The sequence below is a fragment of the Zonotrichia albicollis genome, chromosome 4, assembly GCF_047830755.1.
Source record: "Zonotrichia albicollis isolate bZonAlb1 chromosome 4, bZonAlb1.hap1, whole genome shotgun sequence".
Classification (NCBI taxonomy): Eukaryota; Metazoa; Chordata; class Aves; order Passeriformes; family Passerellidae; genus Zonotrichia; species Zonotrichia albicollis.
In genome coordinates, this window is record NC_133822.1 from 15822328 (window position 1) to 15829139 (window position 6812).

Sequence of the window (6812 nt, forward strand, 5' to 3'; positions counted from 1 at the left end):
CCCGTGTGTAGCAGAAATCTTCTTGCCTAAGGTTATCCATCCCTGCTGCCTCTACAGCTCCACTGATTGCCATGCTGTCACTCCTGGAGTGAGAAGAGCCCTTGCCAGTGACTCAGGAGAGACTTGCATAGAGCTGGATCTTTTAGATTGGCACCCAGCGCCTTTGCCATGTTGCCTTTGCTTGCAAATTATTTGATATAATTTTAATTCCGAGCCGAATTAGAGCAGTGCACAGGTTGCCATAGCAACCATTACCTTGTGCCTTTTGGTCTGACTCATTGCAGACAATTACTCTTGCGCTCCAGGATTCACAGATGTGATAGGAGAAGAATCATGTGCTGGGCTTTCAACTTTTTTTTGCTTTTAATTTCCTTCCCAGCCTCTCTTCCATTAACTCCTGCCTGCCCAGCATCAGCAGGGCCCTGTATCCCCACCCAGGGGTGCTCGTGGGAGTGCACTGGATGTGTGGATGAACGATGTGTGAGGTGATTTGTGCATGCATGTGTGTCTGTGCATGCATAAAGAGCTGCTCTGCAGTGTGCTGTGAGATCCCTGGGCTCACTGGGGACGTGCACAGACACTCAGAACCACAGAGCAATTTGCACTTCCTCCTGCCTGTGGTGTTTTCCAGATAGGTGCAGGGTTCATCCCTGAGGCCATGGAATTTTAGCCAGTGTGCAGGAGCTGTCAATAGGTATTTAGGGGGGACTGATAATGGATATTTAGGGGGACTGCCAAAGTGAGGGTAATGAATGGTGCAGGACCTTCATTTGAAGCTGTGGGAAGATCCACAGGCTGCCAAGCAAGTGGCACTGGCAGCCCTGACACCACCTAAATCTGTGTGAGTGCAAGGCCAGCTGATTACCCTGCTCACACCCATCCCTCCAGTGCCCCATGTCTTTTGTGCAAAGTGCACAAATTGCTGTTGTCTATAGCCTTAGCACAGGTATATCTGATGTCCTGAGCTCTGTCAGCACCTGCAGTTCAGCAGAGGAGCAAAGCCACGTGAGAAGATGCCAAAAAGGAGCAGTCTGTAGATATGAGGATGAAGATGGTAAATGTCACAGCAGAGGAGGTTATAGGAAATGTCTTGTATGATGGTTTACCTTAACTTCAGCCACGGTAGAAGCAGACAGGTTTTGCAGGGTGAGAACCACAGAATCTTAGCAGATCTGAGTACAGCTCCAGCCTTCTCCTAAGATGCATTCTTTTAGCCACCAAACTTATCCTGAATTCTTTTTCTCCTGCCCTACCTATCACCTAAGGCACAAATCTCCCGATCATAAGGCTTTGTAATGGGACTCTGACTGCCATCCCTTTCCCTTCAAAAGACCTTTTTCTTTTCTTCCTTTCTCTCACTGGGACACAGAAACCCCACTCAGAGGATCACAGATAATTCTGGTGAGATGGCATCTCTATACTCTGCCCAGTGTGTGGAGGGTGTTCTGCTGTTGGCTCATGGCACTGCTTTCACAGGCAGCAGTGCAAAGTCTGGAGTGTGGGGTGGGAGCAGTTGAGCATTTGGGGACAGTGTGAAGCCCCCATTTCTGTGAGGATCCTGATTCTATTGCCCTCCATCTGTCTGTGACAACAAGCAGCTGCTTAAGCTGGCTCTGCAGAGAGATTGTGTGGAATGGAAAAAAGGCAGACAGCAAACAAGGCTGCCTTGCCTAGCCCTGCCCTGCTGTGCCCTCCCTTAGAGGTCAGAACTGTAGGGATAAAGTGAGGATTGCTTACACATCAAGCTGAGCTAGACCTTGCAAAGGAGGTTAAAACAAATGGCTTAATATTGTTCAGCTATTTGAGGAATTAAAAAAAAAAAAAAAAAAGTAGGGTCACTTCTGGTCAATAAGAGTGAAGCTGGGATCAAGGAGTCTATAGTCTGAGCAAAAACCAAAGAAGACTCAGTGCCCAAGTTATTGATAAGGACAGAAATATCATCCTTGGGGAAAGAAACAAGCTGAGTGTTGTGAATAAGCAGCTCAAGCTGATCAGTGCACTCACAGTGCTGGGCCTGGGTGCTTTCTGGCCCTGGGAGAGCTGGCGTGTGGAAACACACTCAGCAAAGGGCTTTTTTCAGCTCTGCACACAGTGGTGATTCCATGCAGACTGCAAAAGTGAAAATTCAGCAGTTAGGATTAAAGAAGGATGAGAAATAAGTTTGTCAGGCTCAGACTTTTAAGTGTGACCTCTGCAATGTGTAGCACTTTAGAGGAGATCTTCAAGGAAAGTATAATTATTACCAACCAGGAGGAAAGGGAATCAAGCAATATGAGTTTATCAGTTCTGGATAACACCAGGCTGAGCCAACATCTTTCTTTCAGATGTTTGTTTTTGTGGAAGGCAAAAGAAATTTCAAAGGTCTCATCTCTGTATTCCAGTAAAGCATTTGATACGTGCCACATAAGAAACAATTAGTTAGACTGGAGATCAGGTGAGGCAGAGGACTTGTAAGTAACAGGGAGGGAGAAGTCAGTCTGAGAAGACAGCAGCAGCAAGATCACCCATCAAAATCTGGCAAAAAGTTCCTTGTTACAGTCCCCATGGTCACCCTTAGGTTTAGCCTTTGCTAATATTACCCTGAGACCCCAACTCAGATAGCTGGGGAGAGGGAAGGAGCATCCTGGTGATTCAACACTAGAAGGCATTGCTAGTACATGGAAGGACCAGGATATGCAGAGGAAGCCTCATTTGACCTTGGCAGGAGTACCAGAAACAGAATGAATTTCAGTAGTACGACAGACAAGGTCATACGCTTGGCAGCTAATAATAGAAATCTTCTGTAAGCTGGAAACTCTCAGAGATCTGGCAGGGAGCACAGCAAGCAGGACTGGAGGCAGCCCTTGTCTTCTGGGAACTGTTGAGCCAGTTCTGCCAAATCTCAGTGAGGATCCTCAGTGTGGATCATCAGTATAAACTGTATTGCTCCCTGATACTCACATTAAATTCAGGGAACCACTGTCATCTGCCAAGGCCTGTCCTGAGAACCTTGCTGAAAGGCAGCAGGAGAGACTTAGTGGTAAACATATCCTGAGAAAGCTCAGGAAAAAAGTGCTGGGATCTTCTGTATTAGGTGATGGTGGAATGATGGTGAATCACAGTGCAGTGCAGTTGGGGACAAAGCAAATGCTGTTCCAGTGCTTGGGGAGGTGTTCCCAGTGGGAAAATACATTGATGCTCCCACCCAAAGCCCTGTGAGACCTCTCCTGTGGTCTGTGTTACAGTTTTCATCAAAGGAATACAGGCTGAGACAGGAGGGATGGGCAGATGATGAGAGGAAAGGGAAGAATGGCATTGGAACCTGGAGCACCCAGCTTGTTTAACCACATGCAGCCAAGGGCAAAGCAGACAGGATTGCTGTAATGAATGCACCTCGGAGGACACATTTAAACTAAAACACATGGTTGTGTGGAGATAATCTAGCACAGACAGGCTAGCAAAATACCTGGGGTGTAAAACTAGAAGTGGGTTCCTGTCTGTTAGGGTAATGCAGGTTTAGCCAGAATCTGAGGTATAAAGACAATGGATTTAATCTGGAGTGTGATTCTCTTAGTCTGTAATCCCTCGACCAGGGAACAGCTGAAGTCCCTGATCTCACCATGTCACAGAACAAAAACCAGCAATAAGCAAGGTAAACAAACACTCAGGGAACTTCCCATTCCCTGCAGCATTCTCCTTGGGCACAAGGCAGGGCATTCCTACCCTGTAGTTCCCACACTCCATGATTTCAGTCATGACTGAATAAAAATCAGCTTGTTAATGCAGCTGAAAGCCCCAGCACAGCACCTGGGAGGCCAGAAGCTAGGGCTGACCTAAACCCCTCTCTCAGACTTTGACATTGTGGTGGTTTCTCTTGGTTGCTTTGGGTTTTGCAAAGTAAAGAACAGTGAGCAGAAAAACCTCTGCTTATGATAACAAACCTTTAAAAAGCAGATGGGGATGTGGGGGCTGGTGTGTTTTGTGACATTTGAGTAGACCAGAGCAGGGAGAATCTGAGAAGCAGCTGGTCAGAGGCACTCATTGAAAAGGGGATGATCAGTCACAAGAAGGGAAAAATAAGGGGGAGAGAGAAAAAATAACTGGGGAATCCAGAACATTTATGTCCAGTGAGAGATATGAGAAAAACAACCATATGAGGCTGTGAGTGGATGAAAAAGTGGAAAATGCTGGAAGGGGATAATCCTTTTAAATAAAGGGCTAGATTTTCTCTTGCCAAGAATTGTATAAATCTGGAGGCTCATGTTTAAAATGCACTGAATTTATACTAATATAAAGGTAGGATCAGAACCACTTACCCATAATCTTCCTCCCTCAAAATTACTTGTTAGGGTTTTGTCCTAGCATTTACATTTGCCTCCATCTTTAAAGCAGGAACAATGTTCACACAACCTAGTGAGACATTCTTTGGTGGGAAGGAGTAGAGAAAAGTGGCAAAAGTCATTTAGTGTCTACAATATAGAGCACAGATGCTGGTGGATGAGGATAATACTTCTAAAAGGAGGAGAAAAAGCTGGAAGCAGTGTGACAATAGGCTCCAGTGTTGTTCCAGAGGTGAGAAAATGCTTTCAGTGAAAGACTTAATGAACTCAATCTGCCTATTGTACCTAAAAGAAGACTGAGAGATTATTTGATTTAGAGTATGAAGTGCCTCCACAGAGAGAGCTGCTGGTTACTGAAGGTTTATTTTTTTTTAATCTAGGGGAGAGAATAACAAAAAACTGTGACAGAAAAACCAAACAGATTCAAATTAGTCAGTAAGCATAAATGCTAACAATGAACACAAATAGGTATTGTCAGAAGATACCAAGGGAAACAATATTTTTCCCTTTCTTGAGTGTTTTTCAAATCAAAGGTAGATGACTTTATGGAATATTCAGCTTAGCTGCATGTAAACACTTACTGTTGGTCTTTCTACAGGATAGTTTGTCTAATTTCTGTTTCACAAGCTAAACAGATTGAGCTCTTTCAACCTTTCACAGAAAGGCATTTTCTGCCACCCCCAAATAATGCTTGTGGTTCTTTTCCACACCATTTCCAAGTAGCGTGCGATACGCAGAAGGTCAGACTGGATGATCTAAAGTCCCTTCTGGCCTTTATATTCTCTGAATCTCTGCCTCTGTGAATTCATTAATGTTTGCAAGCTCCCAGAGAGCTGCCAAAGGCAAGCACTATAGAAATGCAAAGCATTGTTGTTACTGTGCATATTTCCCTTGAGCTTTACGTGGAGCGGTTGAATATCGCAGGGTATGGTCTGTGTGTATTCCCTCAAACTAAATACCTGCATTTCTCACTCCTGCAGTGCCCTTTCCGAGTTGATTTTCTGCAGCTGTGCTAACAAACAAGTTTATTCCCAAGTTAGGATTCAGAAAAAGCAAATGTGAAGGGGCAAATCTCTGCCTGGAGCCCCAAGCAAAGAGCAGCACGTTGTTGTCCTGGCCCAGAAGCTCCACGCGAGGCAGAGTTATTATTAGCACCATGCTTTGCTTTCTCTTTGTCTCCAGGTGCCCTGCACATGGCCTCTGCCTGGCTGCAGCAGAACTGTGGGAAAGACAGATCTGGCCCTTGTTGGCTGCTTTTTCCCCTTTCTCTAAAGGGAGAAGAGCTGGGAGGGTGCTGCCTTGTCCCAGGTTTCCAGGGCTGTGACAGATATAGAGAGGACCCCAGAATGACACAGGGAATGTTTATTTACTCACATTTCATTCTGTAACTCCATTCATTGGTGAATGCTTGTTGTATTGCCCATTATTCTTGGAGGGAAGTCTTTTTGGCCCTCAGAAATCCTGTGCTAGGGCTTGCATTTATCTGGTTGGAGTATAGAAGCTGACCCTCCAACCTGTGCTTCCAATCAGTGCTAGCAAACCCTCTTCAAGCCAGCACAGTGGGCTGCTAATGGACAAGATACTGAAGAGGAATCCTATTTTATATATTTTACCTGCTATATGTACAGAATTACGTGGTTATTATATAGGGTGTTATATGTGTGCATGAGTAGGTATGTAAGCAGGACAAATACATTAGTCAATATCAAATAGTAATCAAATTAGAATAAATAATTGCAGAAAATCACAGCCTGCTCCCAGACAGTTCATGAACTGAAAAAGCCCAGAGTCATCAGATGAGTGTGTTGGCTTTGCTTTTTTTCTGCTCTGTGTTTCTGGTATTGTGTGAACTGCTGAGTAGTGTCTGCGTGCACTCCTCTACCTAGCTGGCAGAATGAGATTAAACTATGTGTCATAGACACCATGCTATTAAACAATAATGGTGATTCTCCTGCAGCTCATACCATTTTAGCAGAACAGATGCCTCAGCTGTGAGCAGATTAAGAGTAGCTGGGTTCTGCTCCCAGTTTCTCTCTGAAGATCAGCCTGAGCCCAGCAGGGTGACAGAGTACAGCAGTGAGAGCAGGGTGGCACAGGGGTTTGCTCGGTGGGTTTAACATCCTGCGTGGTTCCACATGCGTCAGGATGAGCTTATTCTTACAGCAGGGGAATGTGATGAGTTGTGTATGCTTAGCACTGAAAGTGGCCAAGTGGGGAATTTAAACTTCTTAGCTGTGTGTGATAGACCTCGCCAGGGAACAGCTGGTGGAAAGACTCTTTTAGCTCTAGGGGTAGCAGCTTGTGTACTTGGGGTGCAATAGGATTAGATTGCAATTTCCATCCATTTCCAAATAACCTTGCTCAAGAGGGTCAGGAAGCTGGAGATGTAGGGACCCATAGCTCCCTATTTGTTACATTATGTTCTAATTAAAAAAAAAAAAAGCTTTTGGAACCAAATTTGACCTGAATATAACTCCATTGGCTCCTGCATTC

At 45.0% G+C, this 6812-nt stretch overlaps 1 protein-coding gene across 1 annotated transcript in view; it reads left to right on the forward strand.

Moving 5' to 3' along the window:
• Positions 1–6812, forward strand: part of CACNA2D4 (calcium voltage-gated channel auxiliary subunit alpha2delta 4) — a 119972-nt gene that overhangs the window by 62629 nt on the left and 50531 nt on the right. The window lies entirely within an intron of this gene.